Source organism: Crocuta crocuta, unplaced genomic scaffold (genome assembly GCF_008692635.1).
Source record: "Crocuta crocuta isolate KB4526 unplaced genomic scaffold, BGI_CrCroc_1.0 scaffold464, whole genome shotgun sequence".
Taxonomy (NCBI): domain Eukaryota; kingdom Metazoa; phylum Chordata; class Mammalia; order Carnivora; family Hyaenidae; genus Crocuta; species Crocuta crocuta.
The window spans coordinates 576,283-599,121 of NW_027528805.1; the positions used below are offsets into that span (position 1 = coordinate 576,283).

At 35.1% G+C, this 22,839-nt stretch overlaps 1 long non-coding RNA gene across 2 annotated transcripts in view; it reads right to left on the reverse strand.

Annotated features, from left to right (window-relative positions):
* LOC144224692 (uncharacterized) overlaps window positions 1-22,839 on the reverse strand; it is a 140,551-nt gene that overhangs the window by 100,144 nt on the left and 17,568 nt on the right. The window contains exon 1 of one of the 2 annotated variants that reach the window (XR_013333113.1): window positions 20,852-20,933. The exons of the other annotated variant lie outside the window; for it this stretch is intronic. This is a non-coding gene — a long non-coding RNA (uncharacterized LOC144224692). Of the gene's footprint in view, window positions 1-20,851; window positions 20,934-22,839 lie in introns of those variants that run through there. 2 annotated transcript variants of the gene reach the window in all.

Genomic DNA, 22,839 nt, shown 5'->3' on the forward strand with positions numbered 1-22,839 from the left:
TTTTCTAAATGAACTAAAGTAGAAAAGGTAATTTGGTCTTAGCCTGAGAACTGAGAAGATGGAACATAGGGAACCTTTCCAAGGCCGTCTTTCCTTTACTTGACATTGAAGCAGCAAATACACAGTATAGAGAATACTCACACATCCACACACAGAAATAACAAGGAGAGGATGCAGTTCCCCACAAAGAAGCCTGAAATCCAGTAGTCAATGTGGAATCAGGGGACCCTTGGGGTTAGAGGAACAATGCAACCTCAGGATTATTGCTTTATATAACATTGGTCTTATCAATTCTCAGGAATCTACTTCTACAAAAGGGAGTTCTTACTTTGTTACACTCTTCTGGATTCTATTACCAGATTTCTGATTCTGAAACATGTACTTTTTCTGTAACACTAGATTGTTGCCCAGTGGAAATTCTTATGATTTCTAAATCCCCAGACAACTTGGAATTTATTTTCATAAAGGATGTATTGCAGCCAAAATAATGGTAATATATTAATGATGTAACAACTTTATAAATTCTATGGCAAATATAGTCATCTGTAAAGATCTCTGTTAAGTCTAGCTTTAGAATCATGCTTTAAAATTACTTAGGGGACCCTGCATCGGGCTCTGTGCTGACAGCTAGCTCAGATCTCGGAGCCTGTTTCAGATTCTGTGTCTCCCTCTCTCTGACGCTCCCCTGCTCATGCTGTCTCTCTCTCTCACTCTCTCTCAGAAATACATTTTTTAAAAAAACACTTAAAATTTTTTTTAAAAAAGGGGGTGCCTGGGTGGCTCACTTGGTTAAGAGTAGGACTTCGGCTCAGGTCATGATTTCACGGTTCATGGGTTCGAGCCCCATGTCGGGCTCTGTGCTGACAGCTAGCTCAGAGCCTGGAGCCTGTTTCAGATTCTGTGTCTCCCCCTCTGTCCCTCCCCTGCTCATGTTGTCTCTCTCTCTCTCTCTCTCAGAAATAAATAATTAAAAACACATTAAGAAATTTAAAAAAATTACTCAGGGGGAATAATGTATAGTAAAGTATTGTGAGCTCAGGTTAAAAATCAAAAACAGAAACAAAAAACTATGTCCTCAAATCCTTCCAAGGTTTTTTTCTTAAATTTGAAGATATTTATATGACATCTTATAATAAGATGACTATTACTTTCTCAGGTCACTTATTTCTAAAACTATTACAAAAAGCAAACACTGACTTTTCCTGGGTTTGAATTATAAAATTAAAAGCTTCCTTATTTTTGATTCTTTGCTTTTTGGACTCATCTCCAGGGAAGCTCTGCTTCACCACAGATTGAGTAGGTTGACCTGTTGCCCTCAAGACTATTTGTCTCTATGGAACTCCACTCATTCATCCTCAAAGGCACCTTTCCTTTCAAAGCCACACAAGTGAGAAGTTTTCAGACAGAAAGAGAATTCATCATGTATTTGTCATATTGTACACAAAATAAGTCATTTGATATAATGGAGCAAACTGTTAGCTGTAAGTTAGCTCACCCCACCACAGTATCACAATATGATGTTAGTCATATGGTTCTTAGGAGACAGGTAGGAAAGATGGCCGAGTAAAGTATTTTAATTTTCAATTTTCACAAATAAGTCTCTCAACCTCAAAAACACATTGCAAAATAACTCTAGTAAGATAGCATGACATAAATATTTATTTATGCCAGAAGTTATTTTTTAAATGTTTATTTATTTTGAGAGAAAGAGAGAGAGGAGAGAGAGCATGAGTGAGGAAGGGGCAGAAGGGGAGGAAGAGAGAGAGAATCCCAAGCAGGCTCCACACTTTCATCTCAGAGCCTGATCTGGGACTCGATCTCACAAACCATGAGATCATGATCTTACCTGAAATCAAGAGTCAGACACTTAACAGACTGAGCCACCCAGGCAGCTCTATTTCTACCAGAAGTTTTAATGTATTTTCTTGGGATTAATCCTGAATTATTTAAGGCCATAGCTGCTAAAAATTAGATGCGTTACAATTTATTTTAATTAATTAAACATACAGTAACTTTAAGATAGATTCTCTCAGCAGTTTAGGTTATTTATTATTTTATATAAATTATTTTTCTGTTATGTAAAAAATAAACTTTTCTGTGTTTTCTCTTTTTTGCTACACTTTGGGCTACAGACTCCATTGAAATTTATGTAAGCAAGTTTACCATTTTAAAACTTGTCCCACGAGATGGCAAAGAATGAATTTGAAAGAGAATCCATGAACCCTACTTTGCTTTAAACAGCCTAAGGAGATATGGAAACATGGATTTCAGCCAAGAGAAGAAAGAGAGTAATGGGAAAATTAATTTTAGAAGCTATAAAGGAATAAGTACCAGTAATTGGTAGATATAATATTAGAGTAATTTAGAAATACACATTTTAAACATCATTTTTAAATGAGAACTCCTTCGAAGCTTTCTGCAACTATGCTTAAGTGCTTAAAGACACAATTATCATACAATCATTTTCAAATAAGTCTGTTCTCCTTGACTTCCAAGACAAGTTTGTATGGAAAATAGTGGGTCAAATTTTTCAGAATTTATGTATTGGAGCAGGTTCTATATGGAATTATAAACTTCTACACTTTTTGTCTTTGTCTTTTGATACAACCACAAACTCTTACTATTACAAGAATATCACAAAAACCTTTTTTTGTTCTGAAGCCCCTTAAAAAAATGTTGCCTAGATGATGCCTCCTCACAACTGAAAACTTAAATACATATCAATTTTAAACAAGGACATTCTCCTGTATAGTCACATGCAGCCATTAAATAAGGTAATTAACACTGGTATATTACTACCATCTAATCCAAAAACTCCATTCAAATTTTGGAAATTGTTTCAATAATGCCCTTTTTAGTAAATGGGATCAGACCAGTATCAGCTTTTACACTTACTTGTCATGGACCTTTAGGGTTTTTTTTAAATGTGTTTTAATGTTTTATTTATTTCTGAGAGAGAGAGAGAGAGAGACAGTGTGAGCAGGGGAGGGTGAGAGAGAGAGGGAGATACAGAATCTGAAACAGGCTCCAGGTTCTGAGCTAGCAATTAGCACAGAGCCCAACACAGCGCTCGAACCCACAAACCGTGAGATCGTGACCTGAGCCGAAGTCGGACACTTAACCAACTGAGCCACCCGGGTGCCCCTAGTTTTCTTTACTCTGCAGCGGTTGTTTGACTTTGATAACCTTGACATTTTGAAGATTATAGACAATTATTTCTTAAGACGTCTCTTAAATAACATTTAATTGTAAAACTTTCATTTTAAAATTTGGATTGTATAGTTTGGGAAGGGATATCACACAAGTGATGCTGTGTTGTTCACATTCCATTCTATCCAGTGGTACACAATTTCAATCTGTCCCATTGCCTATGTTGTTAAACTTAATACTTTGATTAAAATGTTCCCTGCCAAGTTTCTCCATGGTACAGTGGTCTTTTTTTTTTTGTTTTTATAAGGATCTTGCAGGGAGGTAATTGAGACTATTTCATTCCTTATCAAATTTTCACTCAGTAGTTTAATATCAATTTCTGCTTCTTGGATGAATTAATCATTACTGTGATGGCTGCCAGATGATAATTATCTGTTCCATCATCCCCTCTCTGCAACCTTCCTTTGGCATACCATTGAAAGGAAGATTTTTCATTCTGAAAATTAATTCAGTAATTTATTTATTCAGCAAAAAAATATAATAATGGGTTCTTATTTTATTTGTTTGTAATAATCCACTCCTATCATTATTTATTTTGCTGATCAGACTATCCACAATATTACCTGTGGTAGATCTTTCAAGCTGGTTTTGTGTTGTTTATGATGCAACTTAATATTTCTTAGAAAAAGTTCTTACTCTTTAATACAGTAAGTTATCCCAGCCTATTTTTTTTCCTTTTTTTTTCTAATAGTTTATTGTCAAATTAGTTTCCACATAACACTCAGTGCTCATCCCCAGAAGTTCCCTCCTCCATGCCCATCCCCCCTTCCCCCCACATCTATCAGTCCTCAGTTTTTGTCATCATTCAAGAGTCTTTCATGGTTTGCTTCTCTCCCTTTCGCCCGCCATTTCCCCCCTTCTTCTCCCCCTTGTTACTCCATCAAGTTCCTCCTAATCCTCCTATACGTGCAAACATATGGTATTTGTCCTTCTCTGCCTGACTTATTTCGCTCAGCATAACACCCTCAAGGTCCATCCATGTTGCTACACATTATCCCAGCCTATTTTATATCTTCTCTCTCCCAGTCTTAAAATCAGTAGTTTCCCTATTGAACGCTGGTTTTTATGGTGGACGATGGTACTTAGAAAACAAGATATGGGCCCTAATTATACTCATTATGATTGTGTGACTACTCCTCCCAAGATTTCACAGTCTTAAGTGGACTGAGCTAAAGAATATTGGGGCGCCTGGGTGGCTTAGTCGGTTGAGCATCAGACTTCAAATCAGGTCATGATCTCATGGTTCGTGGGTTTGAGCCCAGCATCGGGCTCTGTGCTGACAGCTCAGAGCCTGGAGCCTGCTTTGGATTCTGTGTCTCCCTCTCTCTCTCCCCCTCCCCTGCTCACGTTGTCTCTCTCTCTCTCTCTCTCTAAGAAATAAGTAAAACATTTAAAAACAAACAAGAATATATTTACTCCCTCCCTCTTCCCCACGTATTTAAGTCTCTATATATTCAAAACCATAACTTCACACTGTTGCCTTTAACTTGAATTCAAAATCATAGAAATCATTTTAATGTTTCCCCTTCCATTTCTTCTTTGACAGAGAGAAACTTGGCTTCCGTTCACCTTAATATATTTACTTTTTTACTAGTCCCTCTTGCATGTAACCAACTGCAATCCCTTCTATGCAGATGGCCTTCCTACCCTGCATGACTCCCAACTCTCCATGGCAAACAGCATCCTCTATGCTCTGATAGATACCCTCTGCATTCTGCCTGCCTTTAACGAATGTAGCGTCCTCCTTACTCTTAACTCCTGGACTGTCCTCCCACTCAAGAGCAAGTAGATTCTCACCTTTCTTGATCTCATTTAATGATTTTTAGAATAAATCATTTAGGAGGAAAAAATTGAGGTAAGGGGAAAAGGCAGAGAACCAGGAAAGCCAACAGTCAGGCAGGAAGGCAAGCAGGTATCAAAATTAGGCTTTAAAAGCAAAAATTTAGGAAGCTAATTGTTCTCTCATTATTGTTTTGTGGAACTTTCTGGAGACAAAATAACTTGATTGGCTGTTTTTCTTTTGTTTATTTTTTTAATGTTTATTTATTATTGAGAGACAGAGAGAGAGACACAGCATGAGCATGGGAGGAGCAGAGAGACAGAAAGACACAGAATTGAAGCAGGCTCCAGGCTCTGAGCTGACAGCACAGAGCCTGAAGTGGGGCATGAACTCACAGACTGCAAGATCATGACCTGAGCTGAAGTCAGATGCTTAACAGCCACCGAGGCGCCCCAGATTAGCTATTTTTCATCATACATCATATTCATATATGCCAGTATTGAAAGACAAGAAATTTATAGTTGTCAGAGTGCATTGCTTATCAATTCAAACTTTCCAGGAGTTCAGATAGATTTTCTAATGTGCCAATTCTTCCCTTAGCTAGCCCCTCCTAGAACAGTGTATAATCAGCAAGACTAATGATAACAAAACTACAAATATATTGACTCGTCTGAACTTTACCATCTATGGTTCCTGCTCAGTGACTAGACAGCTAATCTAATCCAGTATATAGTTCTAATATAGTTCATCAAATAAACTATTGATTAATAATCATGGACTAATGTATTATTCTTTGGAGATAGTTTATATCTGCAGAAATCTCTATATTATTCATATTTTTAAAAATCAAGGATGGCAGTCAAAGAGACAGATCAATGTTTGTTTGTTCCTTTTTCTTTTTGTTATATTGACAAAATGACTTTGCTAAATATCTTTCAAGTCCTATTTTGTGGCAACAGTATGCTCCATGCATGTAAAAGCCCAATTCTGGATGGTAGTGATAGGTCTAGGCTAATTTTTAAGTATTTTGCCTAATGTCAGTGAAGGTTTATATTCCCATGTGATCCCTTTACCCTAACAAATCTATAAGGTCATGGTCAGACTCTCAATTCTGAGTTACAGTCAGCAGTACAAGAAGCAGTAGTTAGAAAAAATCTGCAAGGCAACAGCTATAATAGATATTTTATTATTGTTAGATTACTTGGTTTTGGTTTAACCATTTTCTAAGGGAATGACAAATTATGTTTTCATAACAACTTCAGAAAAAGTAACAGGCAACACTGTGTTCTAATTTTGAATCAGTTGATTTTATAATGTAAACATGGAAAGATTTTACAGCATGTTGGGAGAAAATGATTTTACTAAACTTGAAGTTCTACTGAGACTGCTATTTAAAATAATCAGCTGTTAGGGATACTATATGAGAATGGAAAAATTCATGCTGACTTGTTTTTAGATGAGTTTTTAAAAATATTTTTGAATCTGCAACTTATAAGATGAAATTATTAAATTATTTTGAATATATGCCCTAGGGGGACCACAGTTGCCAAGAAAACATAGCTTACAACACAAGTTCCATTTCACTGATTTCAGTATATGAAAAAATACTACAATGTATCTATTCCACATTAGGTGGAATTTATTTTTTTTCAAAGACAGACTTTGTCATGTAAAAAACATACTAGATACTTAGACAAATTTAATGTATCTTAGTATAGGAAGGTCTGATTAAAATGAGAAATAGTTGAGTATAGGATAATTTGCTAATCATAAATGGAATCACCATTAGTATGTCCCTTACGGTGAAGTGTTATATGTTTACATTGGAAGACACAGTAGTTATAACGAGAAAAGCCCAAGCTTTGGAGTAAAATTGTTCTGGGTTCTAAATCCCACCTGACACATAAGCTCTTTGTGTCCTTAGGCAAGACCTACCAACAAGTTTCCTCATATGTAAGAGGAATAATACTATTATTTTACCAAATAGGCTTGGAATCAAGTTTCACAAAGTGATGTATGTAAATAATATAGCAGAGTGCCTGGGAATATAGTAGTGCTCAACATGATACCTTACTAATATTGATAACTGAGCCAGTTAGGAGATTATTCAGCTAAATTCAGTGCTGCAACCAACACTGCGTATTAGCAACATAAAATCAATTCACAACCTCTTTTAGCTTCCTTCTTCTGCTTTAGAGGATATAAAGCCTCAAGATTTATCGTTCCGGTATCCGTTTAGCTAGAGCTAGTCATGAGACCTAGTTGTGACAGACAGGATGAAAGCAAAACATAGAGCTTATGGAAAAACAAGTTTAAAAAGATAGACTTGGATATCTGAAACTTTCCCCCCTTTCTTCTCTTTTCCTTTCTCTTTTGAATATCAGGAATGTGGGAGTGATGTCTGGAAGTGTTCAAGTTACCTTCAAATTATGAAGATAACCGGTTCTGTCAAAAGATGGTAGGAAGGAAGAAAAAAACTTGAAATCTTTTATCATTATTATTAATTTTTAATTTCATTTATTTATTTTGTGAGAGACTGTGTGTGTGTGTGTGTGTGTGTGTGTGTGTGTGTGCAGGGGAGGGGTATAGAGAGAGGGAGGGAGAGAGATTCCCAGCCAGGCTCCCTGTTGTCAGCACAGAGCCCAATGTGGGGCTCAAACTAACAAAACTTGAGATCATGACCTGAGCCAAAAATCAAAAGTCAGACCCTTAACGACTGAGTCACCCAAGTACCCCAAGAAACTTGAATTCTTAATGAGATTTTGAGCTAAAACAGGAGAAACAATATGTCTACAATTAATGTGTTAACTCTTGTGTGTCTTGTGTTCTCAGGAAACTCTCGTCCAGATGACATTGTAATTGACTGTGTTTCAAGCATCAGGGTCAAACTCCAATCTGTTTATCTGAACACTAATCTGATCAACTAGTCCTAAATTCTCTCTTCTCAGGACAAATGCAAACCAGCTTCTCAACTGGATGTTAACCCTTTAAGATTGCTTTCTAAATCTTTACCTTCCGACGGCTCACTAATCTTTTTTTTTTTTAATGTTTTTTTAAATTTATTTCTGAAGAGAGAGAGAGAGCATGAGCAGGGGAGGGTCAGAGAGAGAGGGAGACACAGAATCTGAAAGAGGCTCCAGGCTCTGAGCTAGCTGTCAGCACAGAGCTCGATGCAGGGCTGGAACCTACAAACTGTGAGATCATGACCTGAGCTGAAGTCGGACGCTTAACCAACTGAGCCACCCAGGCACCCCGACGGCTCAGTAATCTTAAACCATCACAAGTTGAATTTTACCCGCTCTCAAATAGGCCCCGAGATTGAGAAAGACATCTTAAACTGGACACCAAAAATCTGTAATTATTCTGTCAGTGACGTCCCTACCCTAAGAATCTACTAAAATGTTTTCGAGGTAGTGGTCTTTCTTATGCACTGAGTACTAAACTTTATTTTATGAGAAAAGTATTTTTGTGAACTTTTCAGAGGCATGGTCAGCAAAAACTAGGGCCAGATTACATACCATAAAATTATTAATACCAGGATAATAAACATTTTTTATCTTAACTATTCAATTTTAATTCTGTTATTTATTTATTCCTGATCACTTCTCTAACAAATACAGTTATTATTTTGAATAAAGTAATTTATGTAAAGACACTAGCATAGTATTTAGTATATACATATTCAGTGTATGAACGTCAGTGTTCTTTACTTTTTGACCACTGATTAAACATTACTTCCTAAATCTTCATGAAAAGATTTTGAAAAGTAAGTTTGAAAAATTATATCCTCTCTTTTCCATCAGACCTTGATTCTAACCCTCACTCCGCCATTCACTCGCTGAGTGAGCCTGGACACACTGATGATGTCCACATATTTGCATTTTCACATATGTAAAATTGTCATAGCAGTCTTATCAGCTTTTGGTAAGAAAAAAATGTGTTACTATTTAATAAATGTAAACTACTAAGAGCATTAGTTCAAATTATGGAATAATTATGAAGAAAAGTATGCTTTCCTTCCACATTTTCAAAGCTTCATGTTTCCAGATGATTGTTCCTTTTCCTATCCAAGCTGCTTGAATCCTCTATTCTGAATTGCTTTCCTCTTTCTTCACTGACATAGGATTTTTGCATTTTTAATAATACAATCTAATGAGTATGAAATGACAGTTGAATGATTTATTTTTTTCCTCCATCAGGGAAGAAAAGATTTTACCCTCTGAAGGTGAAATTGTGCTAGGTAAATGTTTATCTGTTCATGTATAATTCTAAGATATCTATAATAAATTATTATTAAGCACTGACATGCAAAGAGTCAGATATAAAATGAATCATCAGTCTGCATAAGACCAACATATTCACATTTAGATGTATCAGAGGTTCAAGAAAATAGGCTTTGGACATTTTGCTTTATAAACTGTGGGACACTTGACCCTGCAGGTTCATCACTTTCATTGATTTCCCTATTGTCTGAAAGCCTTCGTTTCAGCCTGTTCCTTTAACTTACGTCAGCAAAATGGCAATAGTGCGATTCAAGGAAACTTCTTGCAATGTTCTTTTTTTGCATAAAGGAAACAATCTTTTCTTTTATTCAAAATATTCAAAACATTATACTCTGAAGGTTTATATGTTTAGTTTTAGACATTTTCAAATATGAAATTACATGTAATATAATTTCTATATATTGTATATGGTTATATTTATGATAGAGGAATATAATTAAAAAATAAAAAAACAATTTGAAATAGACAAGAATAAGTTCAAATTAGATTGTTTTAATTTGTTGTGATCAAACCTGTCTTGGTGCAGATCAGTGTATAGGCTCCTACTTGGTACTACTGAAATTTGGATTGGATAATTCTTTGTGGAGGAGGAGTGTCCGTGTATCATAGGATATTTAAGCAGCATCCTTGGCTTCTACCAACAAATACCAGTAACAGCTGCCTACTCACTTTGGTGTCTTCAAACATTGCCAAATATCCTCTGGGGGAAATAGAGATTTCACATTTGCAGTTGACACTGATCACTGTCATGTTCAGTATTAGGAGCTTCGGAAACATATTGCACAATTCTGAGCAAGTATTATTGTTTAAAGATTGTCCTTATGTTTTTATTTGTGAACCCTCTTGCACTGTTGTAGGATGTTTGTTCTCCTTAAAAGTTTCAAGATATGGACAATCAGATTGCCAAAATTAATAGATTTATGTGAGGACACATGCCTGTGGACATGAAAAAGAGCTGTCTTAAGGAGAATTAGAAAGTTGTTCAGGTCACAATGACTTCCAATCCTTCTTTCCCTCAGAGGTATCTATGGCTTCTCTTTCCAGTTTCTCTCCTTTTTTTCTAATCTTGCTACCTCCTTTCTACTCTAAATTATGGTTCCTATTTACTCATTGATTTTATTGCCTAATAGATTCTACTTAAGGCTCTCTCATTCCTTTTGTCACTGTTCCTAACTTCTCTATCTCTCACTAAATTCCCCAATAGAGAGGACCTGAGAGCATCTGTCCATGTTCAATAAACAGTATAGTCTTATAAGGCTACACCATAGACTACAGGTCTGCCTCTACAGAAATGTCTTTTAGCTTAGCATCGAGCTTGATTGACTATGGTCATTTCTTAGAAAGCTGTCTTCTGTTGTTTCTTTCAGTGTGAGCTTTCGACAAGAAAGACACCCTGAGTCATGTCAGGTTCAGAGTGTTATTCCAAGCATTTAGCTCACTGCCTTTTCTTGAATAGAAGAGACTTGGTGATTACCTTTTTGCCACTTGAAATTCAATTTCTCAGGAAAGGAATATTATTTCCCCCATCAACTGTTTAGTGGCACTTTCCTTATTTATTAGAAGAAGTCTTCAACAACCCTTCATGAGGTCATGAGGGCAGTAATGCCACTGCCCTTGGACAGTGTTCTTTCATTGAGAGGGATCACAACAGAGGCGTTGACCTGATGCCAAGAAATTATGATTGTCCAATGTTGCCGTATCAATGACAATGTATTTCACAACATAGATTGACATTTAAATAGCAAAAAAAAAAAAAAACTCACACCTTATAATCAAATAGTCATATTTAATCAAATAATTTCTTATATATAATAAGGTATAAAAAAGGTCAGAAGTTTGGAGATTTATAAAAGCAGAACATCATTGAGATGATGATCATAGTAAGGACAGTTTGTAAAGTGCCTTAGTGATCTTGAATATTCATATCAATACTTCAAGACTAAGAGAGGCAGATGTAACATAGAAGAAGAAACTGGCCTCGAATCAATTACATAATCTTCTCAATAACTTAAAGGTGTTTAGAGGGAAAAACATGCTTTGATTTAATGTTTTCTTACTTCAAGCTATCTTGATACTGAATGGTAAAACTAATGCGTGCATTTTAATTTCTTTTTTTTCTCATGATTACCAAAAAACTTTTATAAGTTGAACGTGCTTAGAAAGACTAGAAAACTCTGCATGTACACACGAGAAAAAAATTGCTTATTTCTATGTATGTGTGTTTCCACAAGTAACATTGCTAGTGCTCTTGGGAGAATGTAAACCATAATTGGATACTTATTTTGAATCCTTTTGGGAAACAGTTTGTTATGTTCAGAAAATACCTGTGCTATCCCTCTACTATTACTAAGATTTTTTCTGAGTTATATTTTCCCTGAATATCAACTTTTACCACCTCAGAATATAGAGAAGAGGGCAAATACTCTAGAAGTTTTATAGTCTGCTCAACCACATTCTCTTGCCCCCCATCCCCTCAAACTTCCCCCTGCCCTGTTTATCGTTACTTATGAAAATAAAGTCTTGGGGTGCCTGGGTGGCTCAGTTGGTTAAGTGTCCAACTCTTGGTTTTGTCTCAGGTCATGATCTTGCAGTTCATGAGTTTGAGCCCCATATTGGGCTTTGCACTGACAGTGTGAAACCTGCTTGGGATTCTTTTTCTCTCCCTCTCTCTTCCTCTTGCCAATTTTTGCTATCTCTTTGTCTCTCAAAATAAATAAATAACTTTTTTAAAAAAGAAAGAAAAGAAAAGAAATTTTCTTTTTGATTATGAGACTTTACCAATCTTATGGTTCAAGAATTCTATTGCAATAGTCTTTTTGAATAAAGTCCCTCTTTACATAGGTTTGGATTTGTATTTTTGTTTTGTTTTGTTTTTTGTCTTTATTTGACAACTGATATAATTTAATCCAACCAAATACCACACATATTTGGATTAATCAGATAGATTACTTTTATCAAAAGTATGATATGATTTTTTACAATTATTTTTTTCTTAATATGTCTGTAACATAATACAATTTGACTCATATTAAAACTCTGCAGAGGTGTCTTTTTTTTTTCTTATAGCCTATAAGACCTTCAACATTACATCTATCTTTTGTTAGGGGAAAAATGTTTTTGTCACTCTATTTTTATTTATCCCAATTTAATAATTAACCAATCCTTTTATAAAATCCCAGGCTTTAATTTAAATGAAAGTTCTCAATTTCTCACTTAACCTCCTCATTCTTTCAGTTCTCTCCCAGGAAGAATTGTCTCTGACACCCTGATGGTACAGCTGACACTGCAGCTAGTTTCTCATGTTTATGGGAGCCTTGTTTACTCTGTCAGCATTGTTAACTGCAGTCTACAAATGGTACAATTTATGCTTCCATATTTTTTGTATCATAGTCAAGTGCCAAGAGTGTTTACTGGGTTATTTTCATCTAACCATGACTGCTGACTGTTGTAAACATTAGAGTAAGTGTTTTATTCACTATCCAGCTTCCTGACCAATTTGCCTACAATCAGCCCTTTTTGTGGAATCATCCAGTCCTTCCACTGGACTTCCAGAAATGCTCACAAACTCTCAACTCAGCATTCACATCACCTGAAATTTTAAGTAGAACAAGAAAGCTAAACCGAAGTGATTTTCTCAGTATGATTTTGCTTTCTGGATAGGTTCTTGCACTCTGTTTCAAGGTTTGCGGAGTTTGGGGCAGGACAGCACAGGGAGTCATAACGATACACAAAGACACACACGCGTGCGCACACACACAAATGCATGCACATACACACACACACACATACACACACACACACGGATACTATTTAGCCTGAAAAATAAAGACACTCTGCAATATGTCACAATGTGGGTGAATCTTGAGAACATTGCACTAATTGTAATGAGTCAGCCACAGAAAGACAAATACTGTGTGATTCTACTACTCATATGAGATATCTAAAATAGTTAAATTCATAGAATCAAAGAGTGGAATGATGGTTCCCAAGAGCTGAGGGGAGGGGGAAAAGGGAGTTGCCATTCAAAGAGCATAAGATTTCAGCTAACCAAGATGTACAGCTAAAGATTGACTATAAGTCTGATAGTACAACATCAGACCTATAGTCAACAATACTGTATCTTACACTTAAATATTTACTAAGAATATAGATCTCATGTGAATTATTCTTACCACAATATAATTTTAAGAAAAAGAAGAGTGGGAGTAGCTTATTATACGTGTAGGAAGCAGAATATTACCCGTGTTCTATATTTCTGCATGTTCAAATCTATACCCCTTCTCACCTCCCTTTTTACCCTATCCAAACCAGTACATGATGCCTTAGGTCAACTAAAAAAAATCAGGAACTTAGGGACATAAATATAGAAAAATCATAACAATAATGAACTCAAATGTCTTTATTTCTTATTAAGAAACAGCATACATTAACTTTCTATGGCTACCTACTGATATATCTATCTATCTGTCTCCATCCATCATCCATCCAGCTCTCTGTATTTATCCATCCATGTAGGGTAGTATTAGCAAGCTCATTCTGAAATTAAAAGGGATTGACAGAAATAAAATAATGCAGAAAAGATTAAGTGGTTTATATGAATAATGATTTTTGAATATAAAGGGTCTATCTTTACCTTTACTAAGTTGGAAATTTCACAATAATTTGCAAAAAGTACCTTACTTTTAAAAGTTTAGTTCCTACTCATAAAGAAGAGTCATAAAGCATTTTAAACTTTTATATTATAAAGGTTTTGAAAGAAAAATGTCCTTGGCCCATAATTATGTTTCATTTCATAACCTGTTAGGTCTTATATCTCAGTGTAGTTAAAGACCTGAAAGGGTAATTTGCATGTTTTGATGGGCAAAACTTAGGATGAAATTTTAATATCCTCCTGCATTTGATTAAAATAAAGGTGAAAACTTGAATTGGTGCATTAAATGTCTATAACTCTCACTTTTCCTCAATACACAAGGTTTTATAGCTTTAACCACCAAAATAATTCCATGTCGGACAGGGGCACAATTTAAGAAGTCATTCCCACCTGTTTCTGCACACCTGGCCTGATTTCCCAGTGGTGTTCGGGAATGCAGTCCATTTGGTGTTTTCATTGGACTTTTAAATTTTCACTCAATGTTTTCATGCCCCAGGCTGAATTGGCAAATTTATCTCATTTCTTTCTTACCACTTTATTTTGTTGTTTAAATATTTATATATTTTTAAATATTTAACCAATTACTATTTATTGAGAACGTACTTGGGACCAGGCAATGTTCAAGTTTCTAAAAAATACACTAATGAACAACAGAGATACAAAATTACCTGCTCTCATTGAGTATTTTTTCTATTTTATATCATAAGCACCACATTTTGTCCCCTATTCAGACAGATGCCTTCACCTGAACATACAATACATTATTCCATAGTAATCATTTTATTCAACAGGAAGTTGGAACAGTTGCAAATAATATGGTGGAGCTTGTCTGGAGATAGCAACTTCTTGTTGCTTGAGATTGAGATTTCCCGGGTCTAGATGACTTTCACTGGTTGCATTAGGAAAATATGACAGGACCAGCAAAGTGAAAATAAATAATTTTCTTCCCTAAAGGGGCAAGTTCAAGGGCCAAACACACACACACACACACACACACACACACACACACCATACACATCTAGATATACACATACTCCTACATACTATGTACAGACTGGAAATAATGATGGTCTGAGAAAATATTGGCTTTGTCCAACAATCCAGCTCTTGTTCTAAGTGGTATGAGAAATATATGCAACAGTATCAACTAGCTTCTTATTACAAATCATTGTCTATTCTTTTCTCATCTTTCTCCTTCCCTGTATTCATTGCGTACTTATGTACTGGCCATCCCACCACTAACAATGATTCTTCTTCTCCCTTGCTTTCTCCAAACTTCCACAATTAAAATATTGTAGACTAAGAAAAAGGCATTTCTAGATGAGCAGCTTTGAAACAGACTATGTGATATGCACATTGCCTGCTCAGGGAATTCACTGAATATATACGAGTGATATAGATACTAATTAGATGAGGTGTGATTTACAGATGAATGAGCTCACTCACTATTAAAAAAAAGCAATGAAAGATATTAAGGACCACAGATTCAAAACATGGATATTGGTTTAGGTCTCGTGCCTGCTATTGCAGAGTGTATACAATGGATTAATTATGTAAGCAAAGTAAAAAACATAGTGCCTGTTTCATAGTAAATAAGAAATATTAGCCAGATTCATTACCAATAATATCATAATTATTGTAATCAGTAGCGGTAGTGATAATAACAGTAGTAGTATTTTAAAACAACAATGAAAAAGGTTACAAATTGGGTAAAGATCATGATTCTCTTTAGCACATGATTGTAAATGCATCCATGATTCAGACATAGTCAAATGTCAAAGTTCTAAATTCACATTCAGAACACAGTTTAGGTATGCATTCATACTATTTTTTCTTTTTCTTAATAAGAAATTCAGGATTTCTGGATTTAAATGGCATAAACAAGGAGCCCTTGGGCACCGTTTCCAAACGTCCTGCTAAAATATCTATGGAAACACAGAACAAGATGAAAACTTACAACCTTAAAAACTTAGTTTCATACAGACTATTGTCAGATACTGGGAAGAATTTTTACAAACATATAGTTATGAGGGTGAACTTTGGAGTGAAAAAGTCTTTCCTCTGACTAATAAATTCCAGGGCTTTATTAACCAGAAAAGTCATCGCCTTCAATTTGTCTTTAAAAGCATTGTGCAGGTTAGGGGGGCTGCCTAGCTGGCTTATTTGAAAGAGCATGCAACTCGTGATCTCAAGGTGATGAGTTCAAGCCCCATGTTGGACACAGAGCTTGTCTCATAAATAAACAAACAAACAAACAAGCAAACAGCATTGCACAGGTTAAATATCACTTTCTCAGAGAAGACATTTTCCTTCTCAAATAAGTACCTTATTAAAATGCTGTTTTGTTCAGACTGCTTATCCGAGTTTTAATTTCATATTGTCAAGGCAACTACCTCTATCTCACTCTCTTTCTCTCTCACAATGTTTATGCCCCTTTAAGAGGAAGATCTATTTTTAATGATCCACCTATCTCCAGAGTCTTGTGTAGTGCCTGATAAATAAGAGAAATAAATATTTTATTTCTTTTTTATTTTATTTTTAGAGAGAGAGAGAGAGTGGGGGAGGGGACAGGAGCAGAGGGAGAGAGAGAAAGAATCTTAAGCTGGCTCCATGCCCAGCATGGAGCCAAACTAATGGCTTGATCCAATGTTTCAGGGATAATGACCTGAGCTGAAATCAACAGTCAGGCCACACAGGCACCCCACAATAAGTATATTTTTAAAGATCAATCTTTTTTCCTATCAAACATTTTTTCTAATTTTTATTTAAATTTTAGTTAACATATAGTGTAATGTTTGATTCAGGAGTAGACTTTAGTGAATCGTCACTTGTATATCACACCCAGTGCTCAACACAAGTGCTTTCTTTAATACCCATCACCCATTTAGCCCATCTCCCCCATCTCCCTCCAATAGCCTCAGTTTGTTCTCTATTGGTAGGAGTTAGGAGTCTGTTATGGTTTGTTTCCACCCAAATTTTTAAATAATTAAGTAAAATAGAAAAATACACAGGAGGGTAGAATAACACACTGCATCTCAAAAGGCATCATCTCTGCAAAGTGAGATGCTATAATAGAAAACAAAGCATTAAAGTCATAATAGCAATCCATAGACACAATTGTAGATTTTACCATAATCCAGACAATAAAAGATTCAAGAGGAATCAAAAAGTTGGAGAAATCTATATATCAGTAAAGCAAAGTTTTGTGGGTTAGAATACCTGTTACACAATGGTGATTGGCAAGCACCATATCTGCCATAATTCACAGATCTAAGAATATAGTGTGGCATGAGCAGAAACATGGAAACCTGCATAATTTCTTTCTTTTCAACCACCAAGTTCTGAATAGATCTTCAAGAAGTAATATGCTGAATTGTTATTGCTAAAGATACTACAGTAATATGAAAGAAAAACTTGAGAAATACTCCCATAGTACAGGGTCAATGGAGACAGAGCAGAAAAACAAGAGAAGATAACAATTGTAAAGAACATAATAGATAGATCTAAATCGAGGTATCTTGCAAGAGTAAATTAGAACAGTAAGTAGACAATAAAATTTGACCAAAATGTTTTAAAGATCACAGGAAAATTCACCACAAAAAAAGATGCTAATTGTCTCAAAATTAATCAACAAATGCAGTGTTTGTCTAATAAAAATTCTGACAGTCGCTCTGAAAAATGACAAACTGTTATTATATTTTAAAAAGAGCAAATGGATAAGAATATCCTAGTGATGATTTAAGAGGGAATACAAGCTTAACAGAACTACAATATCAAAATTTCAGCTATAATAATTGGCAGTGTGGGATTGACAAGAAATGGATTGACAAATGAAACAGTAGAAAGCACAGAAATACTTATACACTTATAAAAACTTAATTATGACAGACGTGGTATTGAGAACAGTGAGAATTAGGTCTTCAGCAAAGTATAGGAAATGGTTGGTGTCAATTTGGAGAAAAGAAATGAAAAAGTCTAAACTTAGTTATGTCACAGCATGTAACAATATCAATGCTAAATGGATTAAAGACCAAATGTGAAACGCAAATTAAGTTGAACATGTACTTAGGGAAAAAGTACTAAATTCTCAGATCGAAAAGGCAAACAAACATTGAATGGGAAAAATAAAACTGATTCTACATCTAGACTTAGAATCAAACAACAGTCCACAAAGAAATATCTTAAAAGCTAACAAAGGAATCAATATACTATGTATCATGTAAGAACAATTAGCTTGACAGTGAATATCTCATGGTCAAAAATATATTTCAGCAAAATATTAAATTTATCCCCAATAAAACTATAATTCATAGGCAAGAGAAAAATAAATACACATGTAGATATAAAACTAATAGCATAGTTTAGTCTATACAGGACTTCATTACAATTTTAATAAAGAATATTCAGTAAGAACAAAATAACCCCCTGGAAAAAGGTAGTATGTAAGAAACAATGATATTGATAAAATATATCAGTATATTTAATTAAGCTATAACAAATGAAAACTTACAGTTTTGTGATACCAAAGCAAAATTTCATAAAGAAATTAACGAAAAAATATGAAAGAAGATTAAGGTAAGTAGAATAAAAAAACAATAAAGTTAACGACAGAAACATTATTCTTAACCTTCACTGTCAGTGTTGTTTTTATTAAACTCATTCCTGACACTAAGACTTGAAATGAGGTGGCATATTATATTCAGGCAGTTCATTGATGTAATTTCAAGTGTGCTATCCTAATATAGTACATACAACAGAGCTTCAACAAATAAACCTGGGAATAAATGAACTAATGTAATTATTATAAAAATAATGTTTCACTGTGTTAGCATTTATTATAATAAATCCCAAAACATTGTAAAAGAAATTCTGTTGCAAGTAGATAGAATAAATGGTAACTTCATTTTTTGGTCATTTATAATCCAAATTACAACAAACTAATTAATTAAAATAAAGTGAGAGAAAGCAAAGCCAATAGCAGGTGGGGAGTTTAAGAAGATATATTATTTTAATTGAAACTTGACCATAGCTCATCAATATTCTATGATAGGACTAGTAAAAATTGTAACTGCTATTACTGTCCTAAAGCTAAGTTTAATTTGAAAAAATTCTCTCTATATATAATTCTGGGGAAAATCAATGATCTGAGTATTAAAAACATAAAATTTGGACAGATATGCAATTATTTTAATAACATGTATAAATCTCCAGTTGTTATTTAAGCTTTACTCTCAAAAAATGTATTTAAAGGTTATTTTTCTTTAAGAAATATATGTTCTGTTTTCAGGTTAACAAAAACTGAGGATCACTGATACTATCCTAACCATTACATATTTAGAAATCTTAAATAAATTTAGCATTTTGCCTACACTAGTACACTTAGAAATACAACTACTTTATCATTCTTGAAACCATCAAAAACTCAAGAGAAAAAGCCATAGAATGTAAAAGAGATAGGATTAATAATTTATATTTGTAACTTTTGATTCACACTCAACTATTATTTTTCTACTCACTGAAACTCTATTTTAAAACTAATGCTAGTGGAGATAGATTGACTTAAAGTAATGCTGATTCATAAACACTTCAATGAGCCAAAAGTATAATTTAATAGCAAGAGAAGTAGAACTTTGAATGGAGCAAAGGAGAAAATTGTATTATTAAAATGCTTGCCAAGAAGGTGAGCATGTTCAACTGACTCACATTTCTTGGGACATTTACTCGGAAGAATCCCATATTTCTAAAAATCAGGTCAAGTTTGTTATTGCATTAATGCACTTTTGTGATTAATTTTACTAATGAAGAAGATCCATTTTCACAAAGCATAAGTAAAAATATATCACTTTTAGAGAGAAGAGATTTGCAAGGTCAACTGAGTTATTAAATAGTATAAAGTGTATGCACTGTAGTTTTTAAAAAAAGATAACTTAATTATTATGCCAATAAGGAAAACAAAAAATACATTTTAGTTTTTATCTGATTGTAAAATTAAGCAGCATAATGAATAGAAAAGTAGATTTAACCAGGTCCAGATATTTCAATTGTAGTATTTGCAAATTTAAAAGTGTATAAAATAAAATGTCTGTATTAAAATGTTGATGTGTTGCATGGTGTTAAGGATTTATAGTACCACATATCATAAAACAAAATATATAACTTTACTATAAGCCAGGAATGTATTTTATTTCATTTTAATGTAAATGGTTGGAACCAATAAAAATTGTTTATCATTTTACCAGAGCAAGCCTTAGAACTTTAGCCAGGTTCAAATTATAAATATATTTTTACTGTTAAAAAAATCAATGCTGCTGGTATCAGTTTCTCCTGACTTTAAATTTAATTTTGGCATATTTGTTGAAGTTTCAAAATAGATGAATTTCAAGATGCTGCCATTAGTATCTTGATGCCACAGTGTCAAAATGTGGCAGTGATTCCTCTGAATACAGAATGTGGGCCAGACTACTCAGTAGACTATAGCAGATATTGCAAACATCACAGAATCATACTCTAGGAAAGGAAACCTAATAGAATCAGCATTTCTTTCTTTTTTCTTTTCTTTGAGGAGAAGAGATTAAAAGTACCTTTCAAGGGCACATAATTATTTTGTTTGTAGGGGAGGGGCAAGATGGCGGAGAAGTAAGGAGCTCCGTACTTGCACTCGCGCCCATACATCACACAGAAAAGATCTGAAGCCATTGGAAACCTTACAAAACCTGAGAGATTGGGAGAAAAAAGACGCAGAATCCACTGAGAGAGCCTTCTAACGTGAGTGCGAACCGGGGAAGATAAAATCGGGCCGGGATCGGAGACTCCAGGGTGGGAGGCGATCCCCCTCTACCCTCTACGGGGAGTGAGAGGGGAAAAGGAGAGAGTCCGAAACAGAAAAACCTCCGCTCGGGGCATAGAAAGACCGTACTTGCCAAATACCTGCACACCAGGTCCCCTCGCGCCAACTGGTCCTGGAGGGGGCTGAGCACACAAACTGCTTCTTTGTGCTGGTTCCTGGAGGCAGGACTTCAGAGAGGTGGGGTGCCTGCTGCCATTGTAGCTCCCGGGCGGCTGGGGCCCCTGCAAGAGCCGCGCANTACTAAAGAATGAATGGGCCAATCAGGCAATTAGAGATAAAATTAAAAAATATATGGAAACAATTGAATTTCTTTTTTTTTAATTTATTTATTTATTTTCAGAGAGAGAGCATAAGCAGGTGAAGGGCAGAGAGAGATGGGGAGAGAGAGAGAGTTCCAAGCATACTCTATGCTGTGGGGCTGATCTCATGAACCCATGAGATCATGACCTTAGCTGAAATCAAGGGTCAGATGCTTAACCAGCTGAGCCACCCAGGCTCCCTCAAAGGACATCAATTTCAAATAGAGACTTTCAGCACCTTCCTCTGGTTTCCTCTAGCTAGATGCCAGCTTGCCATGTGCCACTGACCTGCAAAATGAACAAGCTTTACCCATATTCCACCAACATTTGGTGACAGGCATGTGGGCTTCAGTACACATATGATTTGTTGTGACCTGTGTATATTCTCTATGAACCCTCTTCCTCTCTTGCTGAGGCAACAGTGACCAAAAACAGCAACTTCCTGACTGAAAGCCAGATGTGAGCCCAATAGCAAATTGATGCCTTTGGTGATCCTCTTAGCTTTTGCTTTTTCAATCATTTATAGATAGCCCATTCGTTGTATGAACTCTCTTCGTGCTTCCAATGTCTATACTGGGTGTGGTTGTCATGTTTAAACTCTGATAAATACAAGCAAGCGTCACTATTTCTTTGGAAGGTGGGGATAGCACATGGATTAGGATAGACTTTTAGATGAATGTGATTTCCATAAAGCAGCCCTCAATAAATATAAAAGAATTGAGATCATACCATGCACACTTTCAGATCATAATGCTATGAAACTTGAAATCAATCACAGGAAAAAGTCTGGAAATCCTCCAAAAATATGGAGGTTAAAGAACACCCTACTAAAGAATAAATGGGCCAATCAGGCAATTAGAGAAGAAATTTAAACATATATGGAAACAAATGAAAATGAAAATACAAGAATCCAAACTCTTTGGGATGCAGCAAAGGCAGTCCTAAGAGGAAAGTACATTGCACTCCAGGCCTCTTCCAAGAAACTAGAAAAAGCACAAATACAGAATCTAACAGCACACCTAAAGGAACTGGAATCAGAGCAGCAAGAGCACCCCAACCCCAGCAGAAAAAGATAAATAATAAAGATCAAGGCAAAAATAAACAATATAGAATCCCCCCCCCAAAAAAAAACCAGTTGAACAGATCAATGAAACCAAGTGTTGGTTTTTTGAAAGAAAAAAAAAACAAAAAACAAAATTGATAAACCTCTATCTAGTAGGCTTCTCAAAAAGAGAGAGCACCCAAATAGACAAAATCATGATTGAAAATGGATATATTACAAACAATCCTTCAGAAATACAAGCAATTATCAGGGAATACTATGAAAAATTATATGCCAACAAAATGGACAACTTGGAAGAAATGGACAAATTCCTAAACACACACACACACACTACCAAAATTCAAATGGGAAGAGATAGAAAATCTGAACAGACCCATAATTAGTGAAGAAATTGAATCAGTTATCAAAAATCTCCCAACAAATAAGAGCCCTGGGCCAGATAGCTTCCCTGGGGATTTCTAACAGATTTTTAAATCAGAGTTAACACCCATTCTTCTCAAGCCATTCCAGGAAATAGAAATAGAAGAAAAACTTCCGGACTCATTCTACAAAGCCAGCATCACTTTGATTCTCAAACCAGACAGAAACCCATCAAAAAAAGAGAACTACAGGCCAATATCCTGATGAATGCGGATGCAATAATACTCAACACGATACTTGCAAATCGAATTCAACAGCATATAAGAATTATTCACCATGATCAAGT